Source organism: Poecilia reticulata, chromosome 20, assembly GCF_904066995.2.
Source record: "Poecilia reticulata chromosome 20, P_reticulata-male-v2, whole genome shotgun sequence".
Taxonomy (NCBI): domain Eukaryota; kingdom Metazoa; phylum Chordata; class Actinopteri; order Cyprinodontiformes; family Poeciliidae; genus Poecilia; species Poecilia reticulata.
This window is the reverse complement of record NC_088849.1, coordinates 16,702,553-16,729,822: the sequence shown is the minus strand read 5'-3', so window position 1 is coordinate 16,729,822 and position 27,270 is coordinate 16,702,553. Positions and strand designations below refer to the sequence as shown.

Genomic DNA, 27,270 nt, shown 5'->3' with positions numbered 1-27,270 from the left:
CCAGCTGCCATGTGACCTCGACTCGCTCTGTAAACAAAGGCTCGTGTGCCTTTAAATTTTTTTATTATTATCCGCTAAAAGAGGCTTTAATCTTTCAAAAACTATTCCGCATAAAGGTTTTGCCCAAAATGTTAAGATTTTAGAGCTATTTAAAAACAGCTGATGAGATTTAAAGGTCCTCGGGCGATGACGCAACTGCCCGGAAAACCCCCGATCAGCTGATCATCACGGCCATTTTATGGCTTCACGTGAGAGTGGAAAGACTCTCAGAGTATGGCACAAGATGTCGGCTACGCAAAATCATAACGTATTTTCCGGAACCCCATCTAAATGAATGCGTAATTCTTGCGCTCTCCAAGCGTTCTCCGTGCGTAAGCATGTGTGGTATACGGGAGTCTGAGCACGTGGAGTTATCTCGGTTCCGTGAGTTCAGTTTTGATTTATTTATGATAAATCGATCATAGCAGCAGAAACTGGACGATTTAGAGGCTTTTGAAGGCTTTTGAACAACAACGGTTTTCCGATTTGCTACGAGTGGAGCTAGCTCTTCTGATAGCTGGTGGGATTCGGACGAGGAGGAAGAGGACGAGCCGGACACAGCAGACAGACTTGATCTCGGTGATGTGTAAGTTTCCCCCCGCAATTTCACACAAAATATTTGATGTTTTGGTTCTATTTATTTATTTATTTCAGTGATTATATGCTTGTAATAACGGCAGGAAGTAAAACCATGTGGTTATTTGTTTATTTATGTTTTACTAAAATATGTTTTATTTTACTAGTAAGGATTTCATGTTTACTTTGGTTCATTACTTTGTAATAAACCTCTAATTCTTCAAATACTTTATTTTTATTTATAGTCGAGTGGAAGCCGAACCATCAAGCTCAGGTGGAGCTGAACCTCCCCCCACCTCCCCCACCTCTCATGATTCTTCACCTTCTTTGAGGTAAGATGTCCATTTTTTGGTGGTGATGGTGGTGGTGGATTTTCAAAATTGTTTATTTGCTCTTTTAAATTATTCAAAAAGTATTTTTGACTGTTTTATCTTGTTTCAATAAAAGTTTTCTATTTGGAGTCAAAGAAAGAGCTTTCAGGTCATCATTATTATACATATTACACTGTGCACAATGGTACATTTTGCATATAAATGGGGTAAATGTCATGACCAATGGTTATATTATATGTAGAAAGTGTCATTAGATGGTAATAAGCTATTTAATTTTAACAAACCCCCAGTATTGATGTAAAAAACACATTTGGCACAGTTTGGTGACATTTTGGATAAATGTGCCAAAATGGCCTCTCCGCCTAAGACATTTCTCACTAATACCATTCTAAAGTAAATATGATTCATCTGATTGAGTCCAAATTTGGTATACTTTACACAACATTTAGATTTAAAAGTCTGTACTACTTTTTTGTGTTACAAATACTATTTTGGTAGTGTTTTCAATGTTTATTTCAAAGAAAATTTTGGCGAGGTTAAAAAAAATGCAAAATATTTTGTATTTTGTCCCTAATATTTCAGGCAGGGTCAAAGCTACAATGGTGCTGACACCAGAAAACCATTCTATGACATCTTACCTTTACAGAGGTACCAAAGTTCTTATTAAATCTAATAGCTGTGAGGCTATAAGTGATTACTTTGTGTGTTTTTGTCAGGCGGAAATTTATTATACCCCTTAGGGGTAAGAGGTAATACACCAGAGATAGGGGAGTGGGTGGAGGGGAGTATTTTCTGCTCAATGAGCATAAGGTACACGGTTGGTTCAGACAAATGGCTTAAAGACAAGAAGGTAAGTTGAGAGAAAAAAAAAAAACAGAAATACAATTTCATGAAATATTTATGGGGTATATTTACCGAAAAGCAGCCACAACAAGCAGGTGTCTTTAGGGAATCCAGGAAGAGATGTAGGGCTTGTTTGACTGGGTGAAGATGTACATGAACCGAAATGTTCTCATTGAGTTATAAAAGCTTATATACCTCAAAGAACCTTTTCAGATTTTGTTACACAAAAATTACTAACTTTTTTTTGTATGTAGTGCATTATCTTTAAGTAAATTGAAAAGAACACATGGTCCTTAAAGATTTTAACAAATTAAGATCTGAAAAATGGTGTGTGGATTTATATCCAGCCCCTTTCAGTCTTACGCTTTCAATTAAAATCCAGTTCAAGCAATTCCCTGCAGAAATCACCTAATTAAGTGTCTCGTTGTAAATAGAGCTAGTTTGTGGAGGCCTCAGATATTTGTTACAGAACATTAGTAAGCAAGCAGTATAACGAAGCAACACAGCAGATGGGTGCAGAGAAGGTTGTGGAGAAATGCAAAGCAGGTCAGGTCAGGTTATAAAATAACATCCTAGGCTTTGAAGATCTCACAGAGAACAACTGCAAAACCTACCAAGACGTTGCTGCTGAGCTTAAGTTAGGGGATCTGTGGACAGGACAGTTAGTAGTGGTGTGGATTTCAAACTTTCTAATGATGTCAAACAGATAGAAGTAAAAAATACACGAAGGGCATCATTCAATTTGAATATCAGCACACTTGTCCCACACTTGTGTACAAGAACAGGTCATTTGCCACTTACTATTGAACCTGGTATGTCAATCAGGTGTGAGTTTTTCCCCAACCATCAAAATGGCTCCGATTTACTCTGTAAACAGGCTGAATTCAAACATAAAGTTTACAATTTAAAAACTATAAAAACTGCTATTTAAATTAGAGGTTGATTTCTTCATGACTTCAGCTAGTACACGCAGCAAAAAAAAACAAACAAACAATCTATATTTTCTTAGAAATGTACGATTTTTATGTCTTTCATCAGTTTCTGCTCTAGCAACTTGTTCCTGGTTTTGTCATGGTGCATCACAACTTCAATCTGTGGAGGAAAATTAATGAATATCACTCCAAAGCTGTCATCTCAACAATAAGACATGACAGTCAAAGTCCAGATGTAAATCTAACTGAAGATCTACAGGACTTGAAAGTTGCCATTCACAGTTTCACAAAATGGACGCAGTGACATCACCTCCCATACCTTTATGAAATGCAGAACTTATAAAAGAGCTATGCAAATATTTTACAAACTAAAGAAATATTGAAGAAACTTAGAAACAAAACCCTTTAACTTTAAACCAGAACGTCTGTGTCTGTGAACAAGGTGGACGAAACTATAGAAGCTTAAAACAAGATTCTCACATACTCTCAAGCACAGACTAACACGCATTCCCTGCCACTTCCTCATCCGTCTTTTCGCCTTGGCCCCGCTCCTGAAATCTCCCCCCCACCCCCAATTCTAGAAATTCCAAACTTTGCCTACCTAATTTTACAGCATATTTCCTTGCCACAGGAGGTGGTTATGACAAATTAGAAGTCTACAAATGCTCTGATGGTGTAAAGGCTCCAGCTGTCACCGGGGAGATGGTGATCAGGTTTCCAAGCTGCATGGTCTCTTGGCGCCACAAAGAGTTCCATATGGTCATCCAAATGCTGCACCTAAATCTGCTCCCAATCTCCACCCCGGAGCCGAGCGCTTCCACTGAATTAGTGACAGGGGCTTCGAAAACATGCGAGGCAACTGACAACAAAATTTCTATGTCTCTTGTGAGGGAGACATGTTTTTATTCACAAGGTGCAAAAAGTAAGATTATGCAATCACGTTTTGGTGTGTTGTGATAAAGCAGGGACAAAGTCTTCATTCAGTTCAGTCCACGCATGTGCATAGTTAATTTATATGCATGAAGGATGTTGGAAAAAGTGTAAAAAGAAAAAAAAAAAAAATCTTGTTAATGTTCCTTACCAAATCTGTCATCCCACTTCCACAGAACATCGCCCCCATCCCGTCAAGCGCCTGTCATTGCCGGGCAGCGAAGATGCAGGAGGATTGCTGATCTATAATTAACCAGTGGGTCGGTGTTGATGTCATTGACACAGCGTGGCAGAAGAAGGTGGCAGTGCCAAGGCACCTGTTGTTGTCAAGCGCGGCATCTGATGTCATTACCTACCCAGCCGGAGTGTCGATGTCCCCGCTGGGCTGCGAACTGTCCAAGCTAGCAGCAACACTCACCTTTCACACATAGGCAAAAAAAAAAAGACACACACAAACATCATCCACTGTCATCTCGTCCTTTACATAACCAGCTTTGACGGCTCTAACACCTAGAGGGCAGAGATCTGCACGGAGTTTCAATTACGGCTAATGATATTTTGATGATAGACGGTTAACTTATGCAACTACATCAGTATGTAGCTGTACAAATATCTGGAGCAATATTCACCGCGGCGAAATATAAATAAGAGTTCAAAGACAGCACTCTGGGAATGTTGGCAGTCTCACAGCTGAAGCAGAACGTGTCTGGTGGGGAAAGTGGATAACTATCACAAGAGACGAAAATCTTAAAGCTACTAACAGGACATTTCTGTAAAATCCTTCAAACTCATTTCAGATAATCTTTATCACCTACCAAACTTTCCTCAGACTGATGTCGACGGTTAGCAGGTAGAAGACCTTTTCTACTTACGTTATTTCAGCAAAAATGGGGTAACACAAGGTGATAATGTTGGGGGGTCCTAACTTTTTCACACGAAAGTAGTTCTGTTTTCATTTAAAAAAAAAAAAAACTAGGATTTTTAATTCAAAATTTGTCTCTCTAAACCTTAGCATCTTTTGTTTGATGTCAGTTTTTACTAAGCAAGTTTTTTTACACCTTAAATCATAAGCAATGGAAATGAACCAACTAAATATTTGAACGATCCAGAATGTCAAGTCGTTTTCTTCAGAAAGACAGATGTCTTGAATAATCTCAAAAAAAAATTTATAAAGTTTGGCGGGCACTTAGTTTCATTCGGAGAAAGTCTTTGTGGAACACAGTGTTCTGTACGGAGGAAGTAAGAAAATTAGCCGAACTTTCTCAGTGAGACAATGTGACCTTTCCAGTGCAATATAATTTAATGATGTGGAAGCTTTTCCAAGCAGATCTGAATACCGGATCCCAGTGCTCTGACAGAGAGTCCCAAACTGATTTTCAGGCTGACAACGCTCGTGAGTACGCACATTACGATATTTCCCTCCATAACCACACACTCAAACGCACATCAGTGCATCATGCTATAGTCATTCGTCGAGGTTTGTTTGATCTGAATTGTTAGACCTATTTTTTGTTTTTGTTTTTGCTTATCTGTGGAGCTAGAGAACATGCTTAACATCTGTTTCCATGCTAATCTAAATATTAAGGAAACCAATATCATGTCTACACTTACAATCTCATTATTTCATGAATCACTATTGTAGACTTATGTATCTCTAAATAAACAGAATTGCTATCCAGAGATTTGATTTTGTTTTTAAAATCTAATAACCCAAACTGTGAAGCTAACAAATCCCATGCTGTAATATGGTGAGTTTTTTAAGACTGAATGCTCCCCAGACAAACAATAAAGACGCAGCAGTGCCACACACTATTGATTTAGTTTTATAATAATCCAGTGCATCTTTATTCACTGAGGGTGGTTGAAAAAAAAAAAAAAAACTTTCTTTTTCTCTCTCTCTCACACACACACACACACTTCTCCATGAGAAAATGGAAACATCACCGTGCCAGTAAGTGAATTTTAGGCTTCTGCTTTTGGTTCAATCAACACAGTGAGATTTGCTTTATAATAAAATTGAATTGTGTTTACCTTGTTTGTATAGTATAGTTTGTATATTTCAATTTTGATGTTGTTTATCAATAACATAAAATGGATATGGATGCTTATAGTCTTGTACAACAACAAAAAAACTAATTCAAAATTGTCTGGAATCATCTGTTTGTTTAGACCGATTTTATGAGCTCTTTAAAACGGGATAGTTCTGTATTTTTGAAGTGTGAGTTTTGAGCTTTTATATCATAGGTTGTTATTTCACTAAAGTACAGTGTATGTATTTCCTCGGTGTTCGCTGTACACTGAGGAAAAACAGCTACAATTCATTCCTGTACAACTGCTGTGTCACTGAATCAGTCCAATACAATACAATGACATCGACCAATATAAATTTAATGATAGATGCATATTTGATTCCACATGATACATAGTTTCAGTTTGCTTTAGTGACTGGTAAAACACTCTCTAAAAGGAAGAGAAACCAATCGCATCAAGTTCATGACTTACCAGTAATCCCTCATCATGAGCCAGCATTTGGTTACAGTGGAGAGGAAAACTCACTTTCAGCAGGAAGAGACCTCCAGCTCCAGTCGTGACTTGCAACGAGAGGAAATAAAAAAGAGAACAGAGTTAATGTGAGCACTTGCTCTGGCCAATATATGTTTTTCGGACTTTCTGATCTATTATCTCAAGTTATCATGAAATACAGGAAATACCTTTGTATGAGGAGACATGTAGAAATGACTTCATGGAAAATTTGAGTTAACTTTTTAGTTTCCCTTGGCCATTATCTGGTGCGGCACTATGCAGTGTAGTATTTCTTCGGGGAGCTGGCAGCCTTTTCATTAACGTCCCATTGAGGGAAAACCCAGCGTCCCCTGTGACTACATGTCAATGGCTGTCAAGGATGAGGGATTTGAGTAAATTTCCCTTCAGTAATGGGAATATTATAAACCCCAGAGACAGACAGACATTCAGACAAGGAGAGTAGCAGGAAATGTCTTAATCTCCACTGACTCTCTTTTGGCACAGATGCCTATGCTCTTATGACAAGAACATGTGAATGTACCAACCAACTCACACATGCCTGCATACATGTATGATCAGTACATCTGGATTGGGTTGCAGCGACCGAACAGGTTGCTGGATGTGCAGCATAAGTGACATGCGTGGGTGAAAGCAGGACTCCAGTGCACCGTGGTGTGGCCTCTCCATCACTGCTTGTACTGGCTTGACAGGCCCTGGCTCTGGGGCCCGCCAGGGTCTCACAGAGTGCACTCAAACTGTGCACTGCTGAGGAAGGGATTCTGTAGCCTTATAATGAATTACTCACTCACATCACCTGTCCAAATGGATTCTGTTGACCGGCGCACTCTAACACTGATGTAAAAGGTAATCATGCAATCTCAGCCAGGATCATCTACACATGGGATGTGAAGAGCTTATTTGATGCTGACTGAAATGTTAATATTTATTGGTAATTTCTCTGCACTTCTATGATTAGTAAATGACATATTGAGTTACAGTGTCTGGCAAAAGTACTAATTGATGTTTTCTACAGTTTTTCGCGTAACAACGTAAATCACTATTTTTTTTTTTTTTTAGACTTTAAGTTATAGACCAAATAGAGAACACCATTTTTTAATTTTTTTTTTAAGAAATAGCAATCCTAAACATTTGGTGTGTCCTAATAGATGTTTTCTCTCTTTTTTGTATTGTATTATACTATATTTAACTCCATCTACATAATCAGTTTCCCTCAGTTTTTTTCTTTTTTTTATCAGTCAACTTGTTAAAATGTCATCTTAGCTCACCATATCATATTCACTGTGTCCCCTATATGGCTTTTAGCAGACTGCAAACTGGATCTTCTAATGGTTTCGTTTTAACCACGGTTTCTTTCCCGCCAGTGTTTCTTAAAGACCAGATTTGTGAATTCCATGACAAATAAATGTCAACAGATTCTTCCACCTGAGTCCATGTGTTGAACGGTTGCAGGACTAATCCCTACCTCCTGAGCCACCACCCCCCAGGAATAAATTGACCTCTGTTGGGAATTTGGTTGGACTTCACAGTTTTTAGGGTTATCAAAGTACAAGCGCTCTACACAAACACAAGCCACACTCTTTAAATTGATAATTGTAAAAAACAAAAACAACAAAAAAAGCAAGTTTTAAAACCATGCATAATTTTTCTTCCTCTGTACAATTACACACAGCCTCGTGTTTAATTTAAATCCCATTAAAACACATTGGAGACTGTGATTTTAATGTTTTAAAAATGTGCAAAATAGTGTGAAAACATGGATACTTGCAAGGCACTGTAGCTAAAGCTTAAAGTTTAAAGTTTTAAAGATATATCATGTCAAGTAGAACAATATAAGCAGCATTTTCATTTGTTTTTTAACCATTAGCTTGGAAGAAACACCTTGTTGAAAAGGTGTTTTTTTCCTTCGCCGGATGTCTTAGTGACGCCGCTTTATTCCCTAACTAAAAAGGTCACAAGCCTCCGTCATTTACTTTTAATTCGGATGGAGAGAGGCTGCCGGTTTCATGCTGCTGGACACCTGCAGACACTGGTCAGGGCTGCACCCCTAATCAGCGTAATACATATGTGTCACATCCAATGACCCATGGGCTGTGTTCACAATAAAGGTCACTGGATGAGAGATTCTCTGTCCCTTCAGGTCCTTCTTAATGTGGAGCCACTGTAGCTTTTCGAAGCAAGTGCACTCTGCTGACGGATAATACAGCATGAACTCATTATGCTCACATCTCAGCTGCTATCAAAGGACAACTTTGGTAAAGATGATAATTTTTTTGTGTCCGCACAACAAATGATATGAAAAAAAAAAAACACACACAATTCCCCCCCATTTATTTTTCATTAATGGAAAGCTATTTTATTTGTTGTTGTTGTTGTTTTTGTCAGACAAGAAGTTTAATTTACATTCAGGGGAGGCAACTTAACCAGATATCTAAAAAGAACATACATGCAAATATAACTCAATAAACCAAGAGGCGATTATGGATGTAGAGTTTTTCTCTAATCAACCATGATTTAAACACAGTCCAGTGGGAGGTTTTCATATAATTCTCATCAGCCTTAATCATAATATTATGGGACTTTTAATTATTAATTTGAGCGCTTATATAATTAATGATACAATGTACAAGTTATACATGCAGGCACAAATATAAACACACACACGCACACATATACACCCCTCACCAGTATTTGGTGAAATGTCCCTTTGTTGAGAAGCTGCTCATTCTCTGAAGCATCAACAAACTTCTAGATATTTTACTACTCTTCTTAAGGGTTAAAAGGGCTAATTGTGCCCAAAGTTTTAATCATCTTTTCTTGTTGTTGTTTTTTTGTTTAATTTTGTGTATAATATAATACTTTTACCCTTGTAAAATTATTTTTCAAGGGTTGAATGATACTTTTTGAAATAGTATGCAGTATGCAGAATAAGTGTAATAACATTAACAATAGAGAAAAAAACACTTGTTAAAGATCATTTTGATCTTGCATAACAGCAGCTCTTTTTTGTATCTCCAGTCTTTTAGTCCTCCAACTCTTTAACACAGTTTGTATGTACTTTAAAAACCGTCTACATCAAATCCTATATATGTTTTCTATAACTCCAAGATAGCATTCAAAAAGTAGAGTTGAAATAGTTACAGAAAAATATGAATAAACACTTAAAGTATAAATAAATGTAGTAAAATTGTGTATATCGGCTGTCTGGTTTTCATTAATATTCCATGGCATGAGGTATTTCTGAGGTTTGTTCTGTTTTTTTTGTTATTGTTTTGCTTTGTTTTTGTCATCAGGATCTGCAAAACTCTATTTGCCCAATGTTAAGAGCAATGTGTTCATTTTGTTCTCAGACAGATACTGTACATCATTTTCAAGAAAAGCTGAAATGCATTTGCTTGTAAATAATAGCCATAGAGGTCAGTTATTGATCTGCTGCTGAAGGGGACCTTAGGGGCATGTTAGGAAACCCCATTGTTGCTTGTCAATGATCCCTTTATGGCCTTGAACTCGACAAGTCTACTGCTATAAATCAAGGTTAAACTAGTCCTCTAATAGCAAATCAATGACGGTCAATAGATATCATGATGTGATTATAATTTAGTCAAGTAAACCATTAATCAAAACTTAAATGGGCTTTCTTTGGGAAAGCTGCAGTTTCTTTTATTTTTTTCTGTTGTTACGGTTATATTTTGATGGAGAGCCTTTTTCCCCACTCAGCTGCTTTTACTCTCTTGTAAAATGGCAAGGTCTTCCATTAGTTTAACTGAGGAGGTTGCTGAGATTTGAGAAAACAATGTAGAAGTTATATTGAGATAACCTTTAAACAAGCGCAGATATTTCACCTGCATTAAGATTACCCCAAGAGCAATCCACTTGTTATTTTGCTCTAAGCCTCCTCTATCAATGTGCATCCACGCATTTGAAAGCAGCATCAGTCAGAGCTGTCTGCGATGCGGCTAAATGGAGCGCAGGGACATATCCATCCAACTATAACCTTTGCAGTACTGATATTTATGATAAAGACCATTAGGCATTTGTGAGTTGCTTGCGCAAGGGCTTTAAGGCTAACAACGCTCGTGAAGCAAGGCGCCATCCAGGGGTTTGCATGGCCGCCGGTGTCATCTGTCTGGGATGCAGCGGAGCCTCTGATGGAGGCGACGTTACCTGGGGAATTTCTAAGGGGTGATGATGCAAACCCTGTCTGAAAAACCTGCTGCTGTGGAAACACAGGTGGGTAATAGGAGAGAGGCATGTTGTTTTCTTTTTCACATTCTGTGCTGCACTCATCCAGGGGCTTCAAGCTGACTGGACACTTCTGTATTCACAGTCCAGTTCCAAAAGTTGGCCCAAAATATCCTCCTGCAAGAGGATATTTTGAGCTATGTAGTTGAATTATCTCTGGAGTGGCATTGTCGGCACTGGAGGACTAGTTTAGCCTTGGTGAGAACAGCACTCTTAAACTGCAAACCGATCTGACTATTTGATGCATTTTCTGTTTAGACACTAGCACAGACTTTCGTGTATTTTAATGGAATTTGAGTGGACAAATAAAACTACGACATCATTAAGAAATTATGAAGTTCATTATGAAATTAAGCAGAAAGATAAATAATCTTCAATTGTTCAAAAAAATTATCGTTAAAATGTGGCAAGCATCTCCACGTAAACTCTATTTATTCTGATATTCCTCAGTGAAATCCAGTGCAACAATCTATCAACTGAAAATGGGAAGAGCATGGGATAACTGTAAACCACCAAGACTTGACAGTCCACATAAGATGACAGGATGTCCAAAGATAGCATTAATCCGAGAAATAGCCAAACTCTGGAGGAGCTGCAATGATCCCCAACCAAGGAGGGAGACATTTTTGACAGCACAGTTGTTAATCGTGCACTCTGCAAACTCAGACCTACATAGAAAAGTGGAAGAGAAAAAGCTGTTGTTCACAGAAAATGATCAGAAGTCCAATTTGCAGTTTTTCACAAGTAATGTAGATCACATTGGAAACATGGGAAGGAGAGTTGCTCTGGTCAGAGGAGACTAAAACGTTAACCTACATGCAAACTGCATATGTGGAAAAAAACCTGACATCTTCCCAATTGTTTAACTTGGCAGCATCGTGGTGTGAGAATGCTTTTTCATCAACAAGGACAGTGGCACTTGTTAGAAAGGGAACTTGAAGAATCTAAATATCCTGGAAGAAATTATGTTAGAGGCTTTAAAAACTAGAAACTGGGGCAGAGATTCAGTTATCAGCAGGACAATGACCAGAAACATACAGAACCCATGATGGAACGATTTAGATGTGGTAAAATTACAAAAAGTCCAGATCTATATGCAATGTAGAACCTGCAGCTACACTAAAGAGTTGATGTTCACAGAAAACTCTTGTATCACATTTGACTGGGCTTAAGCTATTTTGCAAAAAACAAATTAGTTGAGGTTAGGGTAGGGTTATGCAAAGGTGCTAGAAACATATTCCAGGTTCAATTACAGTGAAAATATGGTAGCCAAGGAAAAACTCTAGGATGGTGAGAATTAAAAACACAACACCATTTCTCATTCCCCATCCCATTTCACATGTACGTGTTGTTTTTAAATGATCAATTTTTAATGATCAACTAAAAGAAACCACAATAGGACACATTTTACAGTATAAGGTTGCATCGTGACAAAATGTGAAAGTGTTCAATTGCACAGCATTGTGAGTCAATACATTATTTGACAATTCCTACTGGGAGACATGGTCATGCAGAACATTGCTATTAAGCATGAACATTTCAGGCGGCATCAAAGAAATCCTAATCCAGCTCTTCAAATTGTGGGTCTCAATGCTAATGTGCAAAACATGAAAATCCAAAAACCAAATAAAATATGTCCCATCAAATGCCATCAGCGGGGAATCCCTGGCTCTCATTTTGCATATTCATGGGACATCTACATTGTCGCCAACGCCATTGTCCTTTGATTGCACGTGATAAAAGGCTATCTCATTTCACTCTTTTGCACCTTTCTAGGATATTCGGCCAACCTTCCAGACTCTGATTTGGCAAAATGTAATTGTAATTTATCTTTTTTTTTTCCTGCCTGAGGCGAAAATCTCTCAAGCCTGGGGCTGTTTGAAAAGCTGTTGGACACAAAGGCAGACCCTGGGAACTTTGCCCATGCAGTCAATCAGCCCGACACCCCAGAGCGATCACACCCCAAAATCACTTGATTTTTTTTTTTTTTTTCTGTTGTTGTTCACAATATCAAACAACTTCTCCTTTTCCGTTAGATAAAGGAACCATGTAAATAGTAATAAGGTAGTTTTGTCCTTTATTGTTTCTGTCTTTTGTTTGTGGAGATGGTCGGAGATACACGGAGTCTTCGTGGTCAGAGGCCGGGCAGTGGAGCAGACATCAAAGGCCAACAGAGGTCTGTGACGGTGAATGCAGCTGGTGTCTGCTGGACAGAGCTTGAGGAAGGGATTCAGCTGCTCCGTAATAAAGATGCACAGGGGAAGGGAGTGTCTTCAAAGCCCAGTCAAATACACACAAGCAAACAAAGACACTCCCCGCACCCCCAAAAAAAGAAACCCAAAAAGCAATGTTCTTGCAATAGTGCTTTTTTGCACCATAGTATCATGCAGCTTCTGCAGACAAATCATGAAATCCTGCTGCGTTTCTCTCCTTTCTTCATCTCCTGTTTGCCTAATTTCTCCTATAATGGGTCTTTGAGCGACTCTGAATGTGTCACTACATCTTTGCTTATGTGTTTTTGTGACAGTTTTGGTGGCTTCTGTGCAAATATAGCACACATATTTTTAATATTCTGCAGGGGCTCTGATGAAAGTGTCTCCAAGTGTGGATCAAAAAAATAAAGGGGCATGTAAGTGTAGTTTTTTGGCAACAAGTTCACTAATTAATTCCACTCACTCTCCAGGTAGAAAGAACAAAAAATAATAATAACAATAAAACCTAATTCTATTTTTTTTTTTTTTATGTTTTAATATTTTTAAGACCTGTCCAGGGTTTACCTCGCCTCTCGCCCGAAATGTCTTACTGGAGATAAGAGCCAGCACCCCCCACCCCACCCGACTCCACCAGACACAAGGGTGTACAGAAAATGGATGGATGGATGGATACATGTATTTAATACATGTGTATATATTTTTAACCCTCCACATAAATACACACGAACAAAAATCTGCAAAGACTCTGCGTGACAGTTCTGGATTAATAGCAGTGATGGGACACGGGTCAATATGAGATTCTCACAGTATGTCCTTGAGTAAAAATAATATGGCTTCACATCACTATGTTATGCAAAAACAGAAACAACTTCCATGAAGTGGAAAAGCTACAATTGTTGGCATCAACAGGTGGGAGAAAGGCAGCACTATGCTACTATACTCCTCACACCCCAAAAAATGGACCACTACAGAACTTTCTCTAGTTTTCCATTTAAAGGACTTCAAATTGTCCAAATGCTACGACAGCACACTGTGGTGGTTTTAAAACCTGTACCCGTCCCACATCTAATAGGCTTTCAACATAAATTGTATGTGCGTGAACTTATATTCCTAATTTGATCCTAATTTATGTGCGTGAACTTATATTCCTAATTTGACAGTTTATCATATACAGTATGTATCTCCATTGGATTGTTTGTGAATTTTAAGTAATTTTATTTAAATATGATTTTACTGCTGAGATTAATGGAGTTATTTGAATTAAAGTGAGTTTGAGCTCAACTCTGTTTACCATCAACAAATATAATTGTATGTAGTACAGTAAGATATGTAACATTTATCCTCTTTATTATTTATGGTTTCAGCTTTAAATCTCTTACTAGAATTTTTGGAACCTATAATTCATGTGTACCTCTCCTGTCTTTTCCTCCTCCTCATCATCAACACATCTCTTTCCCATCCTTCAAACTAAACCAAACGTTAAGTATGTTCCTGTAAATATTTTTCCATGATTTATTTTTTTTTTTTTGCCTCTCGCCTTGCTGCTCCCCTTTATATCTTTTTTTTGAAACCTCTTCTTTTGCCCTTACTGTGCAAAAACAGACTAATGTATTGTCCCGCATTTGTCGCTATGCAGCGTTTTTATTCACCAAAAGTGTCACAGGAGAAGAATCTGGAAGACAAAAAGGGGGGATTCTAGTAGCCTGCGGAGAAGGCCTGAGGTGATCCAGACAAGCAGCAAAAGTGTTGTAGATGGAAAGCAGAAAACTTAAATGTTTCTGATTTTAATGGTTATGTTGGTTCAGTTTTAGATGATAAAGATCAGATTAAGTGTTTGCTCTGTACATATGTAGAAATTTAGAAATAAAGTAGCTAATTGTTTTTTTTTTTCTATTCATCGTAACCTCAACTCGTGTTACAAAACTGTATTATTATGTTTAAAAACTCCCTGTGATCACAGTTCCACAGTTAACCTGTAGAGGGCATGCCAAAGCAGTAATCTTGGTCAAGCTCAGTGTGAGTCCATGGACATACAATATCCTCAGCAGGAGGAAACACAGTGCGACTTTCATCTGTCTACAAAGGGAAGAGATTTTTTTGGTTGAGAGAGATGAACAACAAAATTGTTGCAACATTTCTTTGCTGATTTTACATCATTTTGCAGTGACTGAAACAACTACTCATATAATGCAAGAGAATACAGAATGATACTATTTTTTTTTTTGAGTAAGTGTGTGAATTTATTGAGATTATAAAAGCATGCATTAAAAATGTAGATCTGTCAAAATAACTCTCCCAAATTAAACAAACCACTCATTAGAGTAACGTCTTAAAAAAAAAAAAAAAATCCTAAACGGGTTAGAGGTCCTGAATAAAACATGACTTATCTATTGCAATCGCTTTAATCGAGCCATTATTCATTGAACCATTTATTTATTACTCCATTCATCTACATAAATATTTAACTATGTCTTGGCATCTTTATGGACTGCTTGCTCTACCGCTCAATTACAAGGAGCAGTGTCCTACCATGGCCATATGCCTTCTATCTGGTGACACTATATCTTCGCAATTTATGGATCTCAGCCTTGAGCAATATCATTTTGTTCCTTTTTATATAAATACATATGTCTTAATCTAGCCTTAATGACTGGCAACACCATATTTTAGCAGTTTCATTGTGTATATATATGTATATTCTTGTTCATTAGAATAAATGGGTTGCTCTATGTAATATGTAGAGCTTGAGGGACTCTAGTTGTGGAGGGACTCAGTTGAACCATACATCTTACACCTTCACACTACATACCATAAGCTCATGTAAGTTTTCTCTCGCCCTCCCACAACCAAAGCTCCTGCTTACCCTGACCAGAGGAGCATGGAAGCATGCAGGACGGAGGGGAAAGCGAGGAACCGTAAACACCCTCCATGGGTCCTTCTTCAAAGTGATGAACAACAACAAAAGCAGCACTGTTTGTCTGTTGAGGGAAGCACAAAAAAAAGAACATTTGACCACCTGGGTGCCTATCATTTTCCTCATGCCGTCTCTCAAGCATGACTATCAAGAGATGTCCCCTTTAATGTGGTATCTGGCTGCTTCAACCCAACACACACGGTGTTTGTCGTTCATCTGGACGGCTTTTCTGTTGCTGCTTTTGCAAATGATCTATTTCTAAGTTCTTAAAATAAAATGCAATAAATTTTGGGAATCATAAATGTTAAAATCAACATATTTACTATTGTTACTACTATAAAAAATAATAGTAATAAGTAAGATAATGGCTATGTTGAAAATACCAATGCTAATTTATCACTAGAAAGCAACACAACTGAACAACAGGAACTAAAATTAGTTATTTCATTTAATGTTTGCCTCCTCATTTGCATGCAGTACTGTGGATGACACGTTTTGCGAAACTATACTAAAAACATAATATGAACTGCTCCTCAAAGGATTTTTTTTACAGAAGCTATTTATTTTAGTTAATATATTAATGTTTAATGGAAGTAGTTCATAGCTGTTTATTTATTTTATTTGACCTAAAAGAAATTAAATGGCATGAAAAAAGTAGTAGCTGGTCAAAGTTCTTGTTGTAATTATATTTATTAGCGTCATGATCTGTAACATGTTTACATCCCTCTTTGTTACAAAGAGTATACCTGGTGACATTTTAAAAATGTTGAAAATGTTCAAGAGGAAAAAGTAAAAACAGTGTCTCCAGTGGTCAGCTTTGAGGAACCCCACAAGTATTTTTTTTCCTCTTCCCGCTATTTCCTTTTTCCAAAATGTCCATCAGGATTCTAGATTTTGGAGCTCTTTGACCATTTAATGTGTAATTTTAACCATATATTATACCCAGCCCATCTGAAGAGATAAACTGGTCAGTATCACATTGAACAGTTGTTGAACTCATCGGGTCTCTGTAGTGGCCATTTATTTCTAGACTTTTGTAAGACATTTTACAGGGATAGAAATAATCATGGAGGACGTTGTAAATAGTATCACATCACAAAATATAAATATTACCATCTAACAAATAGGGGAGGGAAACTTCAGTTACCACCACAATTGAATTTGATATAGTTAATTTCATCTACAAGTGAGAGGAATTATTAAAATGCCAGCTTGTCCTATCAATAAAGACAAAAAGATGAATCCTCTCCCGATGCCTTTTTAAGTTGACATGACTGATTTAAATTGAAAGACTGTAAATCAGCAGCATATCAGACATTTCCACCATCGCATATCACCCACCTCTGGATTCTTAAAACGGTCTTTTCATCAATTATAATCAAAAAGCACCCACTGTCGTCTCCCTTTTTATTTATTTTTTTTCTCCCCACATTGTACCTATAATCAGAGAATAGTGCATTGTCTATGTATGTGTAAAATTCCCATGTCTACTATGATTTAATACATGCCTGGGTCGGTCATTTCTTTTGTGAGCATGATAACGTTGGGAGATAATAATCAATATCAAATGAAAAAACTATTATTCTGTTTCATGGTTCAGTTTCAGGCAGTGGTGGAGAAAGTACTCAAAACATTTACTTAAGTAAAAGTACAAATACACAGTCAAAAATGTACTTAAGTAAAAGTCAAAGTACCACATTAACATTTTACTTAAGTAAAAGTAAAAAAGTCCTGGCTTTTAAAAATACTTAAGTATTAAAAGTAAAAGTACTCGCTGAATGCATCACCTAATCGCTAATATCATTAAGTGTGCCGATCGTATTTAATTTTAATACATCAGAAATTTGCCATTTTAATTAACACTACCACAGATTAAACATGTTCTTATTGTGTTTATTCTCTGTAACAGTTTAGACTTGGATATGTGATTCTATGAATCATAATTTCAGGGATGGAAACATTTTGTCTCCTGTCCTAACATAGCATGAACTTCATTAGTCACATTTATTTAGAAAGAAATCCAACTGAAAGGGGATGTAAAGAAGGTGTGGGGGGGGTGGAGGACATGCAACCAAGGAGCCATGTAGCAGAGTTGTAGTCAAGACCACCGAACCCAAGACCAGCGCCCCGCGCTAAATGACACAATAACATTAAGTTTACCTATCAAAATTGGTTTTCAGATTGATCTGAAAGATCCACATTCCCATAAAAACACCTAGATATTAAATACTTAAGAGCTGAAATGAATTTAACCAGTATCAATTAAAACTCACTTCATTCTGTTTTGCTTTCATCGCTGTGCTACAATCCGCAGAGGTCTCCTGCTATTCCTAGAAAAATAACGCCCTGGGCGGTTGCCCATATTGCCCATGTCAGAACCACAACTGAAACATCACAATTAACGGTAAATAACGTTCAACTATGAACACTGTCCAACGGCACAACAAGTAACCAAGCAGAATGAGCACCGTGACTGTTCTCACCCTCCCTCCTGCTGCGATGTTTGCCACCATGACAGGAGACGAAATCAATCAATGAGCAATGAGCATGCTCTGTGTTCATACGTTCAACTTTTACTTATTCAGCAATTAAATAAATGTCTATATATATATATATATATATAGCTACCACAGTGTACACAAGAACAAAGAACGGCTCTAAGTGAAGCTTCAGTCCTTAGGACTTAGTAAAGATCCGTCCAGAAGAATCGGATCGTTCCTGAATGTCATATCACTATATCGCAGACTTTGGTCACAGCGTTGTCCCATATTTGCGACACCTCAGTCAACACCTCCACACAATAATTCAGCGCATGAGTGACTTTTTTTCATCAGATGCAACATGTGTCTCAGTACAGCTAACTTTGCTAGCATCACGTCCACAGATCTTATCTTTCTTTAAGCTTTCCTTCCAAGTGACGCTAAAAGTTGGACGAAGTCCCACCGTCTGTGAAAGCGAAGCGCTGCTGATTTTACATGTCGCCATATCTTATGATTTATGCCGCGCTATTATATTATAGACAAACATCTCCTCCCGCTCAGAGGAAACCACTGCGCATGTCTGGAGCTCCGCGTGCGAGTAAAGGTGGAGCCGATGGGTGACAACAGACACTAAGTCACGTTATTGCTCGGATTTTACGGCGCCACCTTAAGTCCCTGAACTTCACATTTTAAAGGAAAAAAAGAGTAACGCGACTTGGATGTAACGAGTAACGCGGCAGTTTTGTAGAAATGTAGTGAAGTAGAAAGTGCAATATGCAATACACTTCTCCAGGTCTTCATAGCGCGTCCTGTCCGTCTCCTGCCCGATCTTTAGGGGTTCATAGTAACTGCATGGAGTTTGCATGTTCTCCCCATGCATGCGTGGGTTCTCTCCGGGTACTCCGGTTTCCCTCAAAAGTCCAAAATCATGACTGTTAGGCACCTGATGATCCTACCCATGGGATCACTAATCACATCATTAATCACGTGTTTAGGAGCTGTTTCAGACCAGCCACAGCCACAGAAGCAGCCACCAGTATTCAGACGCGTGGTCAGAAACTTCTCCACTACACTTTTGAAAATGCAATATGCAATACACTTCTCCAGGACTTCATAGCGCGTCCTGTCCGTCTCCTGCCCGATCTCTAGGGGTTCATAGTAACTGCATGGAGTTTGCATGTTCTCCCCATGCGTGGGTTCTCTCCTGGTACTCCGGCTTCCTCCCAAATTAGAAAAGCATTACTGTTAGGCATCTGACGATCCTACCCATGGGATCACTAATCACATCATTAATCACGTGTTTTGGAGCTGCTTCAGACCAGCCACAGCCACAGAAGCAGCCACCGGTATTCAGACGCGTGGTCGGAAACTTCTCCACTACACTTTTGAAAATGCAATATGCAATACACTTCTCCAGGTCTTCATAGCGCGTCCTGTCCGTCTCCTGCCCGATCTCTAGGGGTTCATAGTAACTGCATGGAGTTTGCATGTTCTCCCCATGCATGCGTGGGTTCTCTCCGGATACTCCGGCTTCCTCCCAAAGTCCAAAAGCATGACTGTTAGGCACCTGATGATCCTACCCATGGGATCTATGACTAATCACATAATTAGTGATGTGATTAGTAATCACATCACTATATATATATATATATATATATATATATATATATATATATATATATATATATGTATGTGCTTTTTTGAGCACATACACTGCTCAAAAAAATAAAGGGAACACTTAAACAACACAATATAACTCCAAGTAAATCAAACTTCTGTGAAATCAAACTGTCCACTTAGGAAGCAACACTGATTGACCACGGGGACCCTCGTCGGCTTCAGTCCTTAGGACTTAGTAAAGATCCGTCCAGAAGAATCGGATCGTTCCTGAATGTTATATCACTATATTGCAGACTTTGGTCACAGCGTTGTCCCATATTTGCGACACCTCAGTCAACACCTCCACACAATAATTCAGAGCATGAGTGACAACTTTTTTTCATCAGATGCAACATGTGTCTCTGAACAGCTAGCTTTGCTAGCATCACGTCCACAGATCTTACCTTTCTTTAAGCTTTCCTTCCAAGTGACGCTAAAAGTTGTACGAAGTCCCACCGTCTGTGAAAGCGAAGCGCTGCTATTTTACATGTCGCCATATCTTATGATTTATGCAGCTATTATCGATTAAACAAACATCTCCTGCCGCTCAGAGGAAACCACTGCGCATGTCTGGAGCTCCGCGTGCGAGTAAAGGTGGAGCCGATGGGTGACAACAGACACTAAGTCACGTTATTGCTTGGATTTTACGGCGCCACCTTAAACCCCTGAACTTCACATTTTAACGGAAAAAAGCGCAACGAGACTTGGATGTAACGAGTAACGCGACAGTTTTGTAGAAATGTAGTGAAGTAGAAAGTACAGATACTTACTGTAAAATGTAGTGGAGTAAAAGTAGAAAGTCCCCATTATTAAATCTACTTAAGTAAAGTACAGATACACGAAAACTCTACTTAAGTACAGTAACGTTACTTCCCACCACTGGTGGTGAGTTATAATATTAATGATGTAAACCTATGTTTTAGTTTGTGTCCTTTGAATATTGCAATATTAAGTATTGACGTTTTGTTTGTCTTTTTTTTTTAACGTTATTTACAGTTTAACTGGCATGTCCGCGTAAAGCACTCGGCAATAAAAATAACAGTTACAACATCAACGGCTACCTTATGTTCTTCGTAACACTATACGACACGGACGTGGCTGACCCAGAAGATGTCGCCTCTTATTTCAGCAGTATATCTCTACCTTCTTTCACGGGAGAGGATCGTGCCTTCTTAGATGCTGCTATCACTCCGGAGGAAGTTTGGGCTGAAATTAAATCTATGCCAAACAGAAAATGTCCTGGACCCAACGGGTTTCCGTTGGAATTTTTTAAGTCATTTTGGCCTGAGATTCAACCAATATTCATGCCCGCTGTTGATGACATTTTGAGAAATGGCATCAACAGCTCATGGAGACACTCCTCCATTAGTTGGCTTTTAAAAGAAGGTAAAAGTCCCCTGCGTTGTTCCTCCTTTAGACCTATTAGTTTACTTAATGTCGATTATAAAATTGTGGCAAAAGTATTAGCCCGGAGATTGGAAAACATCCTCCCTAAAATAAAAAACCCAGATCAGGCGGGGTTTATAAGGATGAGATATGGCACAGACAATATACGACGCGTTGTTCAGTACCTTAATACTCACAAAGAGCCAACAGTAATTGTTTCCCTCAATGCCGAGAAGGCTTTTGACCGTGTTGAATGGCCGTTTCTTTTTCAGGTGTTATATAAATTTGGTCGGGGCCTAAATTTGATCAATCTGGTTAAAAGTTTTTACTCAGACCCAACAGCCTCAGTTAACACAAATGGTTTGATGTCTGAGCCCTTCAAGAATCATAGCGGTTGTAGGCAGGGGTGCCCCCTTTCACCCTTATTGTTTACATTGTTTATTGAACCTCTGGCCGAGATCACCAGGACTAATCCAGATGTATCTGGAATTAATATAGGCAGTAGAAACCATGTGATTTCATTACTCGCAGATGATGTGCTTTTGTATCTGTGCAATCCTGAGAAATCAATCCCAGCTATCCTGGAGTCTATGGCTACATTCAGTGATTTGTCAGGATACAAAATCAACTTAGGAAAGTCTGTCGCCACCCCTTTCAGCATCCCCCCAGAAAGGTTGATGCAATCTCCCTTTCAAATGTCTATGAGAGGCTTCAAATATCTGGGTATTTTTGTTACACCTGATCTCAATTATCTCTTTGAAACTAATTATTCACCTTTAATTCAGAAGATGAAAAATTATTTAATAAACTGGGCTTCCCTACCAACCTCTTTCTTAGGGAGAATTAACACTATAAAAATGAACATCCTTCCGCGACTCAACTATTCATAGCAAAATCTTTCCTGCTACTTATCCTCTGCACACTTCAAATCACTAAATTCTTATTTATCTCGCTTTATCTGGGACAATAAACAGCCAAGAGTCAAGTTTTCTATATTAACTAAACCAAAACATCTTGGAGGGCTATCATTACCATCCCTGCAATTTTATTATTGGTCAGCACAACTTAAAATCATATCAAATTGGTTTATGAATAGAGGGAACTCTTTATGGTTGGATCTGGAATCTCAGTCTTATGTATTACTCACTTGGCTGTCCAACAGTTTGACTACTTGGAACCAGACAGAATGTCTGTCTGTACTTTGTGTATGTAGGCTACATGTATGTTTTTATGCGAATACTGCAGTGCTCCTTGTTGATTTATGGTGGGTTGTTTTTGTTTACTTCTGTTGATGTTTTATACAAAGTTATAAAAATCAATAAAAAAATAAAAAAGAAAGTGAGACTGGGGGAGGCGGAGTCTTGCAGTAAAATCGACGGGAGTATGTGTCCATGGACCTATCATGAGAAAAATAAAGACATTTCTGTTCATTTAGCCTGTATTTAACAGATGAGACAAAATGGTAATTTATTTTGTTAAATTTATTGTTTTATGAAAAATTTAGCCCTTCATGATAAATTTTGCTGAACGATAAATTGTCCCAGAAGGTACTGCGATTAACGATGATATTGTTTTGAAACCATTTTTAATTAATATAATGGTGTTGGCATAATACAAGAACATTCTCAAAGATCAATCAACTTTAAACGCTGGAAGTGGAAAACATTTTAAATTGTATAAATAAAGCGAATAAAATGAATTATGAAATCTCTGGAAACAAAATTGTCTTAAACGTCTAACTAAAGAATTATCCAGTTTTTGGAAAAACGATAAATAATGCAAACTGAAAATATTGGGTTTGTTTTAATTTATTATATAATGAACTGATTTATTGTGACGGGCCTATCAATCAATCAACTTTAGATGAACTCAATCGATAACTTTCATCACTTCTTAAAACACAAATGATGAATTTATGCTAAAGTAGATCAAGACTTTAGTCAGTTAAGTCGAGGAGTCACCAGAGAGTCGTGAAGAGCCACCAGAGAGTCGAGAAGAGCCACCAGAGAGTCAAAAACCACCAGAGTCGAAAAGAGCCACCAGAGTCGAAAACCACCAAAGTCGAGAAGAGCCACCAGAGAGTCAAAAACCACCAGAGTCGAAAAGAGCCACCAGAGTCGAAAACCACCAAAGTCGAGAAGAGCCACCAGAGAGTCGAAAACCACCAGAGTCGAAAAGAGCCACCAGAGTCGAGAAGAGCCACCACAGAGCCGATAAGAGCCACCAGAGTCGAAAAGAGCCACCAGAGAGTCGAAAACCACCAAAGTCGAGAAGAGCCACCAGAGAGTCGAAAACCACCAGAGTCGAAAAGAGCCACCAGAGAGTCGAAAACCACCAGAGTCGAGAAGAGCCACCACAGAGCCGATAAGAGCCACCAGAGAGTCGAGGACAGACACCAGAGAGTCGAGAAGAGCCACCAGAGAGTCGAGGAGAGCCCCCAGCGAGTCGAGGAGAGCCACCAGAGAGTCGAGGAGAGCCCCCAGCGAGTCGAGGAGAGCCACCACAGAGTCGAAAACCACCAGAGAGTCGAGGAGAGCCCCCAGCGAGTCGAGGAGAGCCACCAGAGAGTCGAAAACCACCAGAGGGTTGAGGAGAGCCACCATAGGGTGGAGAATAGCCACCAGAGAGTCGAGGAGAGCCACCAGAGAGTCGAGGAGAGCCACCAGCGAGTCGAGGACGGCCACCAGCGAGTCGAGGAGAGCCACCAGCGAGTCGAGGACGGCCACCAGCGAGTCGAGGACAGCCACCAGCGAGTCGAGGAGAGCTACCAGCGAGTCGAGGACGGCCACCAGCGAGTCGAGGAGAGCCACCAGCGAGTCGAGGAGAGCCACCAGCGAGTCGAGGACGGCCACCAGCGAGTCGAGGACGGACACCAGCGAGTCGAGGACGGCCACCAGCGAGTCGAGGAGAGCCACCAGCGAGTCGAGGACGGCCACCAGCGAGTCGAGGACGGCCACCAGCGAGTCGAGGAGAGCCACCAGCGAGTCGAGGACGGCCACCAGCGAGTCGAGGAGAGCCACCAGCGAGTCGAGGATGGACGGCCACCGGCGAGTCGAGGAGGGCCACCGGTGAGTCGAGCAGGGCCACCAGAGAGTCGAGGACAGACACCAGAGAGTCGAAAAGAGCCACCAGAGAGTCGTGAAGAGCCACCAGAGAGTCGAGGACAGACACCAGAGAGTCGAGGACAGACACCAGAGAGTCGAAAAGAGCCACCAGAGAGTCGAGGAGACCCACCAGCGAGTCGAGGAGAGCCACCAGGGTGTCGAGGACGGCCACCAGGGGGTCGAGGAGGGCCACCAGGGTGTCGAGGACGGCCACCAGGGTGTCGAGGATGGCCACCAGGGGGTCGAGGAGGGCCACCAGGGGGTCGAGGAGAGCCACCAGAGAGTCGAGGAGAGCCACCAGGGGGTCGAGGAGAGCCACCAGCGAGTCGAGGACGGCCACCAGCGAGTCGAGGAGAGCCACCAGCGAGTCGAGGACGGCCACCAGCGAGTCGAGGACGGCCACCAGCGAGTCGAGGAGGGCTACCAGCGAGTCGAGGAGAGCCACCAGCGAGTCGAGGTCGGCCACCAGCGAGTCGAGGTCGGCCACCAGCGAGTCGAGGACGGCCACCAGCGAGTCGAGGAGGGCCACCAGCGAGTCGAGGAGGGCCACCAGCGAGTCGAGGAGGGCCACCGGCGAGTCGAGGACGGCCACCGGCGAGTCGAGGACGGAGGGCCACCGGCGAGTCGAGGACAGAGGGCCACCGGCGAGTCGAGGACGGAGGGCCACCGGAGAGTCGAGGAGGGCCACCGGTGAGTCGTGGAGGGCCACCGGAGAGTCGAGGAGGGCCACCGGCGAGTCGAGGAGGGCCACCGGCGAGTCGAGGACGGCCACCGGCGAGTCGAGGACGGCCACCGGCGAGTCGAGGAGGGCCACCGGCGAGTCGAGGAGGGCCACCGGCGAGTCGAGGACGGCCACCGGCGAGTCGAGGACGGCCACCGGCGAGTCGAGGACGGCCACCGGCGAGTCGAGGACGGCCACCGGCGAGTCAGGCAGCCTGCAGCGATTCGAGAAGCCAGCAGCGAGTCGAGGACGGCCACCAGCGACTCGGGCAGACTACAGCGACTCGAGAAGCCAGCAGCGACTCGAGAAGCCAGCATTTACAAGGGGGTACCCAAAAGTTTCCAGAATGAAGCTGCTGCACGCGCAGTTTTTGTAGTACGCGATTCTGCAGCTAGTTATTTGTTCAACCACGCCTTCTCAATCAGTGTGCCAAGCAGTGTTGATGAGGAAGGTTTCGTCTACCTGCAGTGAGTTTTCTTGGAAGAGCTGTTTTAACAAGCCGTCGTTTTTCTTCATGGAGAAGTTCTATGAGCAGCGCGTGGCTGAAGCTTTGCTTCCTGCTCGGGGAAAAAAGCATCGGAAACCGTTCAAATGTTGAAGACCGCTTACAAGGATGACGCTATGTGTCAAGCTCAAGTTTACTCGTGGTTCACCTGCTTGAAAAATGGTGAAATGTCAATTGAACATCAACTGCTTTTTTTTCCGGAGCATGAAGCAAAACTTCACAGCTGTGCTGTGAAGCCGGAAAAAAGCAGTTGATCAATTGACATTTCACCATTTTTAAAGCGGGTGAACCACGAGTAAACTTGAGCTTGACACATAGCGTCATCCTTGTAAGCGGTCTTCAACATTTGAACGGTTTCCGATGCTTTTTTCCCCGAGCAGGAAGCAAAACTTCAGCCACGCGCTGCTAATAAAACTTCTCCATGAAGAAAAACGACGGCTGGACAAAACGGCTCTTCCAAGAAAACTCACTGGAGGTAGACGAAACCTTCCACATCAACACCGCTTGGTATACTGATTGAGAAGGCGTGGTTGAACAAATAACTAGCTGCAGAATCGTGTACTACAAAAACTGGAAACTTTTGGGTACTCCCTCGTAGAGCAAGCACCAGTTTTAAAGACCAACCCAGTGGAACTAGAATATCCAAAACGGGACAAAATATCTCAAAGTTCCCGACTGGTACATGGTCTTTAAAACTGTGCCTGTCCATGCAGCGGCTTCTCTCACAACTGATGCTGGCTTCTGCTTCTTCTCTTCTGCCTGCCCTTGTCGAAGGAGAACCACTTCGTCCATCGCCTCTGCTGTCTGCTTTGTCAGGATCTTGATTCTTTTTTTATTGGTCCGCTGCTGGCCGCGCAGATCATAGAGCTGTCCCCAAAGATCGTCCAGCTCTCTAGCCTGATGGTCCATCTTCTCCTCTGAGGTTTGTAGCTCCGTCCGGTGATCCTGACAGTTTCGCTCTCTCTGGTCCAGCCTTGCAGAAACCGACGCCACCTGCTCCTGGATAGCGCTGTAATTGCTCTCCAGGAGGTTATATCGTGCTTGCAGGCGACTAGACCTGCAAGGGCGAGAGTTTAAGCTCTCGACCTTTCGCCGGAGGGCTTCGACGGTCTGTTTTAGCTCCTGGTTTTCTTGCTCTCGTGTTCTGTCCATCTCGTCTGCAGTGTTCTTCTTCTGACATGCACAGCAAATGAGTTAGCATTAAAGGGAGTCATTAGTGATGTCATAGAGCATGAGTGACATCACTGGTACATCAAAGCCACTAGAAGCCTGTTGTGTGTGGGTGTGTGTTCTGTATTTGATGCCTTGTGGGACCATTTTACTGGTATACAGGGGTGAGGGCTGTCTGCTCCTCTTCCGTGCATCAGAGCTGGCTCTGCAGCCATGTAGCGATGGCTTATTTTGACACACAGACCAACAAAACTGCTACAAACACTGCACACACACTCACGAATTCCAACTAACACACTTATCGTCTAAAAAAACTCATCCGAAACACTCCTAGTAAAAACCAAAGCTTCGCTGCTCTCCGGTCTCCAAAACTCTCCAGAGCATCTCGCACCACAAGTCTTCTCTCTCCCGGGATGGGGGTTGGTGTTCCCGCTAAATCCTGAATATACCCAATTTGGGTTGTCTTGGAGTTTTGGAGCTTTTTCCTGTCTGCGAATGAGAATACGACCTGCTGAATGTGACAGGTCGCCTGTTACGGTCCGACCAGTAAAACAAAAGGACAGAGGCATATATAAAAAAATATGTTCTATTTATTTTTTCCAATGAATATCATAACAAAAAGGTTCAACAACAAATCTAAAAAATATATAACAAAATGGGCCCAAAAGAAATCAACTAAGGCA

The 27,270-nt window shown here is 40.8% G+C and overlaps 2 long non-coding RNA genes across 9 annotated transcripts in view; one reads left to right on the top strand and one right to left on the bottom strand.

Moving 5' to 3' along the window:
* Positions 1-5,682, top strand: part of LOC145549320 (uncharacterized) — a 41,203-nt gene extending 35,521 nt beyond the window's left edge. For all 3 annotated transcript variants that reach the window (XR_014085235.1, XR_014085233.1, XR_014085234.1), the window contains one exon: positions 3,829-5,682. This is a non-coding gene — a long non-coding RNA (uncharacterized LOC145549320). The remainder of the gene's footprint in view (positions 1-3,828) is intronic.
* Positions 1-21,260, bottom strand: part of LOC145549321 (uncharacterized) — a 58,005-nt gene extending 36,745 nt beyond the window's left edge. The window contains exons 1-6 of one of the 6 annotated variants that reach the window (XR_014085238.1): positions 20,845-21,259; positions 15,512-15,626; positions 6,155-6,243; positions 4,009-4,070; positions 3,804-3,895; positions 2,030-2,882 (exon numbers count right to left, since the gene is read on the bottom strand). This is a non-coding gene — a long non-coding RNA (uncharacterized LOC145549321). Of the gene's footprint in view, positions 1-2,029; positions 2,883-3,590; positions 3,896-4,008; positions 4,071-6,154; positions 6,244-15,511; positions 15,627-20,762 lie in introns of those variants that run through there. The other 5 variants (XR_014085239.1, XR_014085240.1, XR_014085236.1 and 2 more) reach the window with 5 other exon arrangements.
* Positions 21,261-27,270: the final 6,010 nt, after the last annotated feature.